A 10,531-nucleotide genomic window follows, 5' to 3' on the forward strand; every position below is an offset into this window, starting at 1 on the left:
TTTTTTCGCGGTCCCTGGCTGGTTTTCTCAATGGCCTTTGAAGGGAAGAGGCCAATTGTAGAGGGATGAAGGCTGCCAAACGCACTAAGTCAACAATGAAAAGGGGGTTTGTTTGTTTTGCTAAATTGATCTAGTAATCTGAAGTGTTTCATTGTTACAAAAGGCAGTTTCTGAAACTAGTTTGCAAGTTGATATTGTCCTCTAAATATCTCATAAACATGTTGTCCAAACATAATTTTTATCATGCAATTTGTCTTCTTCTCTAACTTTAAATGCAACTTCATTGCCTTCAGTGGAAAGTGTCCAGTTTTCACCAGCATAAGTGAAAGAAGAAGAAGGCATGATATGCTTTGAGAATACAATGTAACACTGTATGAAAAGCCTTGAATTAACTTTTGAAGAACACAACATATAAATTGCGATTTTTGCCAAAGCTTTGTGGTTAAATCCCGTTTTATATTTACACGCACTATGGAATAAGTAATATAGATGTCTTCCTGACACTAAGGCTTGGATTTATTGGAAAAGACAAACATGTGGTTGAAAGCTGAGCCAGGCTGTAGCTTTTCAAAATAAAAGAGATAAAAAGATAGTTGTAGAATAAATTGCCCTAGTTTGCAAAAAAGACAACAGAGCTCTTAGTTGGTGGGGAATAGTTGTTACAAAAATTAATGAACGTGCCAGGTATTTTAGGGCTGATTCTGTTTCTGGCTGAAATAGCACTAAATTTTCAGTGTATGAAATAAGTTTTTATATTTCTTAATCTCTCAGTATTTAATTAATAATAGAAATATTTTAGAATATCACTTAATGTGCTTATTGCTGATGAGGAGAAAAATAAGAAGGAGAAAAGATCAGTAAAGGGCACTCATTTAAGTTTAATGGCATAAATTATCTAGTGTGTATTCTCCACCTTTTGCAACATTCAACAATCATCTTTTAGTAAAGCAAAACATTCTGTACTGAAGTTTTATTTTACAAAATACTCTTTTCCCCAAATGCAGCGAGATATAGAATAATTTAATAGCAATTTCATGAAATTATTTAGGAGTTTGGGACATTAATTACTGTTTCTGAGCCTTTAAAATCAATACAGTAAAATGCTGATGAACTTACAGGGTACAGAATTGAAGGCTCCAAAGCAAAAGCTATGTGTTTTTTCGGTTAGTGTAGCACATACAATGTCTAGTTAACTCTTAGGAACTGCTGTTACTATTTACTGTCTTTGGATTTAACAGTGCTTGGCTTTAATGACTGTTTAGGGGATTTGGTTTCCATACATTACAAATGTTATGCATGAAACAGCGATGTTTTACAGACATTGCTTAGTTTAAAGGCAGCTCCAGTTTTGGGGTTTTTGTTTTGTTTTACGTTTCATACTTCATCTGAGAAAATATCTGTCATATTTAGAGGTCTACTTTATGCTTTGACTAGTAATGTTTTATCCTACTGGTCTTTTATTCTCGCATACAGTAGGGTGTTCTTGCAGCAAACAAAACTGAGAGTATTTTCATGTAGCATGTTCCAGAAACAAAAATAATCTCTGCTGCGCTTGTCCTGTCTCCCAAAATGAAGAAAATGGATGAGAATTAGGGCCCGATCTACCTCTCCTGAAGTTGGAGTTCCCTGTCAACTGTACTGGTCCCACAGGCAGCCTAGCTGAAAAAAAATCACGGTTCGGGGATGTTTAAAAGGGCTTCGGGTATTATTATTCAGCCTAATCTTAGACTATCCATTGCTGATAAATCATTTATTTTGACATACAGGGAATATCCTCTACAGAAATAGTCTAACTGTATATTGACGTATGATTCTCCCTTTAGCGTCTTCTGTGGTGTGCATGTGAATTGTGAATATGGAATCTGTTTACTCAAAAAGATTCATATGGTCAAGTTTTCTGTCTGTTTACTTGCTTAAATAAATGTTTTCAATTTAACACAACAATTTGTAATGAATACTGTGAAACAAAGTTAAAAGAATGAGTTCTTGAAATAGAAATCATAATAAAAATGCTTTTCTCCCCTCCAAAATATTTATTTTAACATGTGGTCACATTTTCCTACATTTTCACATTAATTGAAATCTTATTGTTCTAGAAAAATAAATCTTTTTTTTCCCTTCATCTAGCTTCCCAGCTCTTACGCAAATTAAAGTATACACACACAGGCATAATTTGCGGTTATAAAATAAGGAAAATTGGGTAAATTCATTATGTCTTTTAAAAGTCTTATGCCAAGCAGTGCTCTCATGTAGCCTCTGTTTTGTAATTTACCTTTTCACTGTAGTGAAAGGCAACAGTTTTGTGCAATAATCCTTTGATTAGGGAGTCTTGTAAAATGTTCTAGACATTGTTAATTTCACTCCTGTACTTATCACAAAGTAATCTTACGCTGATGTTCAGAAGGAGTTTCCAAGGCTCTGGAATATCTGCTGAAGCTCCAAATATCAGGAACAATCCGCAGACAGCACGTCCTTTCTATTTATTTGGAAATTACCAGGATTAACTCATTTATTTTAAAAGAGGCAGATGGGGGGCACAGAGTACACCCCCAGTGCTGTCTGGCTTCTGATGTTCCTGAATCTAATCCTCTATGTTCTTTCCAGTCAGATTCATAGAAACAGTTTAAAAGAAACTGACTATAAATACCCAGTCACTTTCAAGAAACTTTTCTTGGCAACAGAAGCTAAAATCAAGCACCGTATCAAATAAAATGCGAGGCATTCTACAAAGCTTATCTGCTTTCCCTTGAAGAAAGCTTTGTGAGCGTAGCCACAAGCCTGGAGCTGAATCGCCCAGTGCTGCAGCAAGCAGAACGACTCCAAAGATTTAGGAATAAATTTGTTCATAGTTTTCTCTAATAAAACTCACCAGCGCCCTTCTTCTGCTTCTCCAGGAAGTTGTACCCGTCAGCACCTGCTGAGGGCTACGTTGATCAAACTGGCAGGTAAAAAAATTCCTGTAGAATAAAGCCAGACCAGCTGGCTTTGAAGAGAAACCCCCCAGTTTGGGTTGTGTTTGCCTCACTCACCCTCTCCTCGGCAGCCCGGGGCTTTTTCTCCTTCGGATGTTGACCTGTGGGCTGGGTGATGCGGGCGCACAAGTGTCTGGCAGGCCAAGGTGCCACCTGCTTCTGTCAGTCCCGAGTAAATTTAGCTGTAAAAGGTATCACTGACAAGCAGACCTTTGTCAGCGCTGGCAAACGGGCCCGGCGCTGCCGTCCCCCCCTTCAGAGTGCGCTGCGAGTTCCAATGGAAAATAGCAAATCGGTCGTCTTACCCGGGAATCGCTTCTTCTTCGAGGAGAAGGAAGGCCAAATTGCTTGCACGTGGCAAAAAACTTTCCTCCTTTACATAGATGTTAAAATTACAGTATTCCAAGAATAATCACTGAACAAGACTGGGTTTTGTTCTATTAATTGTGGCTGGAAGGAAACTTTTTTAATGGAAATACAGCACACACATATTTCAATTCAGGTTATTAAACTGTGTTAAGTATTAAAGTTGATTGCCTTTCTTTTCACTAAATCATTGTGCTTTTTTATCCAAAGAAATATTAGAAGACTAAAAACCTCTCAAATAGGAGGTATTAATCTCATTCCCAAAATTAGAAAGCACGCAGTGTTGAGAGACTGGATGTCAAAATTGCATGTTCGTAGCACTTATGCAGTGGGAATCTAGCAACCAACCACTTTTAAAATGGGAGCTAAAGTAAATGGAGACTCTTCTGTGAGAAGCAATCAAAACTTGGTGTTTCCTTATTGGATTAAGGTAAGGGTATTTATCATTTATATCTGCCCCTTGCTTTTTTTTTTTTTTTCCTTCCTGGAAGTGACTTCTGGTGATTGAAATAGATAGATGTAATCTGCATCAGTACGCCTTCTCGCAGAGTTAAAAGAGTCACCAGCGCGTAGTTTTGCCAGGATTGGTAGTAGCATACCTCGATGCTCCTCTTTCTGTTTGAAAACTTGTCATAAACTCAAACAACTTTAAGGAAAAATGTCAGAAGTATGTATTTTACTACAATATGCTGTTTAAGAGGAGAAAAATGTTTCTTCTGAAAAAGTGATGAGAAAAAGTGTGGGTCAGGAGCTTAGCTTTCTGTAAAATAAACAAGGTTCTTATTTACTTACTTGTATAAACAACCACTCACCAAGTTGTATGTCTCTGCAGGGGCACCCTTTCAGATAAAAACATGGACTTGATTGGCATCATCCGGTATCCATGGAAACATGTTAAGTACCTCTCTTACAATATGTACTTCTCTTATTCAGGGTTTCAAAGCTGAGTACCGAATAAGTAAGTGTTTTTAATTAATAATTATACAGGAGGTACTTTGTGGAAGCTTGGTTCTTGGGGTTTGTATCTGTTGCAGTAATGATCTTACGTTTTCATCATGTTTGATAAAATCATGTCTTTCATTTCAAGTCTCCTATCAGCTCTCATTCTTAGACTACAAGATTAAAAACAAAGACTTCAAAAAGTCCTAATAAATGATAATTCTGAAATTTTTGATGATCCATTACTGTTTGAAAAAAATGTTCACAGTTCATATTACCGTCAGACTTGGGCACTGCTCTAAGTGCATTAAATGAGTCTGGTTTTATTTTTCCATCTTTCTGGAAAAAGAAATCAGAAAAATACTAAGAAGTCAGACTATTTTCATTTGGAAACAGCCATACCCCCCTGTATCTCTGTTTAGTGGGTCACAGAAGTTAAGAGATTAACAATTGTCTTGAAACTGATCCAAAAGACTGAGAATAAAGGAGGTGCTTTAGTATAGAAATAAGTTAAATACAAAATAATAATTTTCCTATTAAGATATGTCTGCCCCACTACTTAGTTAAAATATCAAAGCAATGAACTAACAGAAATAAGGTGGGTTTTTTTCTGTTTTGTTTTGTTTTGTTTTTTTCTGTGTCCATATTTCCATGCAGAGAACGAAGCATAGGCATGAACTACATTTGTTTTCAAAACTCTCATTCTGAAGAATATCCTTTGCAGATCAAATACATTTATTTCAAAGTTGCCTTGGCTCACATTTAAAACTCTTTTGGAATTCCACCTATTAACTGGCACAACTGATGCACGCTTTTCAATGTAGTTTCATTAACAAAGTATGAAAATGAGGTATTGCTATCCATTAGTTAACATCCTGCATGCATTTTTTAAAAATCCTGCCTCAATTTTGTCAACGGGAAACATTTTCTCCACCTGGGCCAGGTTGTAACACTAAAATGCCTTGCTAATTGCAACTGCTATCAGGAAAACACATTTCTGTCTGGAAAGATCCGGTAGTTCTCACTGAAATCCAACTGGTTTAGAGTCTTGGTTTGCTAAGTTTGTATCTCTGCATATTATTTTAATTTACTGCTGTTACTGTTTTTATTTGCCACCTTGTCTCGACAACCCAGTCCCTGCTGAGTGCAGATGGCACAAATGATCTCCCCACTGATGTGGCTTGAACAGCCTTTGTGGGAACGCCGTAAAACTTTGCCGTCTAATGAAAGTTGCTACCTTTTCACACGCTAGGTTCATCCATACCAGGCTTACACTTTTATTTACGTACGTGCGTTTCACAAATGTGTAAAGATCTTATTGAAGAAGTACGGTCGTGGTGTGGGCCAGCTGAACCTGCCTGACTCTCTGTGAAAGCTTTGGTGGGTAATCTGCCTGTGGGCAGGCCCATTCGTTCTGCAGATTGCCACATGAGACCTAGGATTGTGATTGCTCTCAAGAACTTTCACTCTGAGCCAACTAAGCATATCAGAGAGGTGAAGCTTTCAGCCCCCAGGGAAGGATGCAGCACACATGACAATTTTGTACGTTTCCCTTCTATCATGTGCCTGTCCTTGCTACAAGGTCAAGGTTGCTGGAGTACTAACTGGGGAAGTGGAAAGAGAGACTAGTCTCAGTTCAGCTTTCTGCACATTTAGTCTGACGTGGACAAGGAAGCTCTGACCTTGTTCATCATCCTGAACAAATACAATTTCAGTTATGTACTTGAATGGCAGGATTACTCAGGTGCACTGCAAAACACAGTGAAGGCTGGCCTTGACCCTGCCACACTGAAATGGGGGAAACAAGATTTGCCCTGTTGCCACTACATAACGGGCAAAAATCTGATTCTTCCTAGCCACAGATCTCGGGAAAGGAAAGGGATGAAGAAAATTGCTAGTGGTATCTCTTGGGCACATAAATCTTCATCTAAGTAATATGTTCTCAGCTTTATGATTTTTAGCTTTTTAATCCAAGATGTCTTTTTTTTCTAGCATTTGTTAAAGAATCACTTCCAAAATGCTAGAAAGTCAGCCTGAGCATATTGCAGATAAAATCTGTCTCCCTTCTCCATCACGTAAAATAGAGATACAACATTTGGCCTATATTCAGTTTTTCAGGTGCTAAAAAGCTATGACAAAACTGCACAGATCGTATGATAATGGGCATATTATACAACTCTAGATCATCATATGCCCAACTTATTATTACTATTTTAGTTTTTCACAGACCACTTTTATAGCACCATCAACTTACATGTACTTCGCAAACATAAAGTCTCATTGCATGCATTTTGAATTTATAGATCAAATACAAATACGCGGGGAAAAAAATGGAAAACATTTAAGGATATGGCAAAGGTGTAAGGAGTATTGCTGTAAGAATAAAAGCAAGCTGAGTTGTCTGAAGGCTTTTAAAGATGATCAGCAAGATGCATGTAGACAAGGAATTCTCCAAGGAACACCTCCTGTTAATTTGGAGTCATCAGAGTGGAAACGGGCCCTAAATTCTGACCCTTCCATGCCTGAAGCATGCCCAGCTGAAAAGGACGGAGAGAGAAACCTGGTTGACTAAAAGGCAGCTGCATTTGAGGAACATCTACACAACAAAGATGGCTCAAATTTGGGCTTGAAAAGGGGTGGGAAAGCTGGAAACACAGAATTGGCTTCTACTGGTAGGAGTAGAGAGTCGCCAGGAGGAAATGCACAGTTACAATAGCAATACGATAGTGTGAAACACCCCGTTCAACATCCTCAAAAACGTGCATACAGCACTAAACATATGTGAAGTTGAATGTGGCATTCCCTATATCATTGTGCAGAGTCTGAAAAGCAGAAAGAATGTAAACATACACTTGGCCAGTTAGATGGAGGGCCATGTTAGGTAGGTTTTCCTAATACAGAAGAGGGGCTGGGATTCTGTTCCTGAAGAGAAATTAAATTGTGAGTTATATAGACAGTACAGGCGCGGCAAGATAAAAGGTGAATTTAGCTGCAGCATTCTGAACAGTTTTCAGAGCAGGGTTAAGGTAGGTAAGGTGAGATGTCTGTCCATTTAAGTGGCTGTTAGTGGTGGGGAGCAAAGCTTCAAAGCAGAACTTTATTTAGGAAACAAGTTGCAGAATAAACACTCAGAAATAAGTTCCATAAGTTAAAAGAGAATGGTTAAACACAGAGTGAGATAGGAGGTAGACACTGAGTCAGAAGGAAGAGATGGTGTTTAAGTAGGAATAATTCTGTTCATGGCAGTGGCTGTTTGTAGCCAGAGGGAGATGCATGCTGTGTTGCAGAAACAGTCAGATTTGGCATAAATGCAGCTGAAGGCAGGCAAGAAGAGAATGACAGAATCATAGAACACCAGGTTGGAAGGGACCTCAAGGATCATCTGGTCCAACCTTTCTTGGCAAAAGCACATCTCTGAGAGTGGGGAAAAGAGATTTTGGAATACACTTCTCTACTTTTCCAGTTTTTTACGTCCTGAAATGAAAACAACTTTTCAAAAAGGAAAATGAGACCCCTTGAAGTGGAAGGGTAGACAGGTTAATGAGAGAGAGAAGAATCTGACCTTGCAGTGAGTTACTGGTTCTGCTGAAATACTGTGCTTGAGAGAGCTGTGTACACACCAACACGAGCACTTCCAATGCCCCCACCTGCAGGTTTTCTTTCAAAGGTTTAAAAGAAACTACGGGGAGAAGTTACTCACGTAGGCAGAGGAAGTAATTTCTGACACATGCAAGAACGCTGGGTAGCCAGTGTGCTTGTGTAACATAATATGTGGAGCACAGAGGCAGGAAAGGATGAGATGTCGTGTTAGGGCCCAGACTTGGCGTTTCAAGCAGAGCAGGCTCAGCGCAGTGGCACAGCCTCTGTCACACCGGGTTCACCTACAAGGGTTAGATGGCAGCCTGCCACCACACGACAGCCTGTTCCAGGGGCTACAAATACCCAGCTCACAACAAACCAGACTTATTAGATTTTGTCGGAGTTAAAAAAAAAAAAATAAAACAAACCCGAAACGAAAAGCGGTTCTGGGATACGTGTGAATAGATCTATAGCATTGCACTGAAGGAGTGAAAGCAGTGTGAGCAGCTGCAGTCTGTGGGAACTCAGGTACGTATACGCCATTAATTTAAATGCGCTCCAGGATTCTGTCAACAGAGGAAAGAGAGGAGAGCTTCCTCAGGAATGTTTACTGCAGAACAGTTACACTGATTATAAGTTACTTTAAAGTAATAAATTAATAGTGACCTTCTCTGCCAAAGTATGATTTATTACAGACTGATCTGCTGTTTTGTGTAACTGTTTTACATACTAATTGCCAGTAGAGTTGCCCAAGAACTGAAATATAAATACGATATGGAGTGATTCACAGACAATATCTAAAAGCAAAACCGAAAACCTCAAAATGTTACAAGCTTTTAGAGCTAAAACATTTTAGTGCAAATCGGCAATATGGTGTATTGTCAAATTAATTATTTGAAAAGGAGCATTTATAATAAACATTGGAAAGGATCAGTGGAATAAAGGGTTTCGCTAAAGATTCCCAGTTTCATATAAAAATAATTCAACTCTTGTTCCTGCAAACCATTTTTCATACCTTACTATTGTCTCCCAAACTGTCGCAAGCTCCAGTTTTATAAAATGTTCTGTTCAGTAGATAAGAGATTTATTTTGCATTTGTCCTGCTGTCTACAATCGATGCTTACAGATAGACAAGGGGGCTTCCTTCTTGTTCTAAGCCTTTCATTCTATATGAAGAGTTGATTTGAAAGCTATTATTTTGGATGGATCTGGTACCACAGCCATACACAAGGTTGCCCAACATTTAATGTTGAGATTTTTTCATTGTTTGTGAAATTGTTGCCAAATTTCAACCATTAAGCTTTAAAATGATCCTTTTTAGGTATGTGCTTTATCCTGGATTTTCTAGAATGATCCAGCAGTTACTTGGAATGAACAGGAGGAATGGAATTCTGGATTACATATGTTAAGAAGACATGTAAAGTTTTTTCAGCGGGAATGTCTTAACACCTACAGATTTTGAAATAATGGAAGAAATTCAGGGACGGTCTTAGGAATGTACCTGTTGCCTGCTCAAACAACATATCTGCCAAAGAGAAACTAACTCGCCAGGAAGATACCAGGTCGTGCATGCTTGTTTGAGGCTTCAGTTGGGAATCTGGCACCAAAGAGGGGGAGGAAGTGATTGAAAGCTCTTGGCATCCCTGTGTGTATAGAGCCAGCTTAGAGCTGCATGGCAACTAATTCTGATATTTGTGATATTTTAAGCACTGGAGTTAATATTATCACAGAATCTGAGGGCTTACTAAGGTGCACACTAAACTGTGTGTGGTTTTCATTGTGAATGGACAGATGTGTCAGCTGCTGTCTGCTCCCAACCTGTGTTGTCCCAGTTTCTAGTGGAAAAGGATTAATAGATCGCTTTTTCTTTCTCTCTTTACTCCTTTTTCCTGATTCTTGGAATGCTACAGGAACTAACCTCACCTTGACTTCCTCTCTTTGTCCCACCCTCCCAGCTCTTAGTATGGCTGCGAGCATTGTCCAGCCTTCAAATTAGTAGACAGAAAAATTTCTAGCAGAATTCATACATTATGAAGAACTGAGTTTTGCAGTAGCCACTTTTATGTACAAAAATGTAATTCTAATCCTCTGTTATTTTTTTGGCATTAATGTACCATATTCATTGAGACTGAGACAAAACTGCTGCCTCTAAGAGCCACTGATTTGGACAATTATCCAAAATCAGATTATAATAAATGGCAGTCTTAGGAATTTTGATTAACCTCTAAATAAATGTTACTTTGGAAAAACCCTGTCAAATGCATTAATGATAAGTTGTGAAGTAGTAGTAATTGCAGGCATGGCATTATAGATAACGTAGTTAATTGATATAGCTCTCTTGAACATGTATAGCACATCAGCTGCCATCAAGCTGGAGTGATTATAATAGTATTTACAACAATTGAAATACATCAGATAAGATGTGTAAAATGGAATCTTAGGGTGCTTACTGTGATCATCTCACTTGGTCATTTAATGACTTGACTTTGGGCAGATATTGCTTGGCCGTTAATGTGTCCAGCTTTCTGATGAGGTAAATACATACTGAGCTGCTCTAATTAGATTTTCAGGGAATGTCGTATGGTCCAGGATGAAGACTGTAATTAGTCCAGACAGTCTGCACAGGGTGAAGTAATCAGTCAGGGATCACCTGGAGAGGGAAGTCAGGGGCAGTG

The 10,531-nt window shown here is 38.6% G+C and overlaps 1 protein-coding gene across 1 annotated transcript in view; it reads right to left on the minus strand.

Moving 5' to 3' along the window:
• Window positions 1-3,012, minus strand: part of MEF2C (myocyte enhancer factor 2C) — a 141,770-nt gene extending 138,758 nt beyond the window's left edge. The window contains exon 1 of the mRNA XM_026866542.1: window positions 2,870-3,012. The gene's annotated coding sequence lies outside the window, so the exon portion shown is untranslated. The remainder of the gene's footprint in view (window positions 1-2,869) is intronic.
• Between the last annotated feature and the right edge of the window lie 7,519 nt (window positions 3,013-10,531).

This window comes from Athene cunicularia, assembly GCF_003259725.1.
Source record: "Athene cunicularia isolate RWA chromosome Z unlocalized genomic scaffold, athCun1 chrZ_part3, whole genome shotgun sequence".
NCBI classification, from domain to species: Eukaryota; Metazoa; Chordata; class Aves; order Strigiformes; family Strigidae; genus Athene; species Athene cunicularia.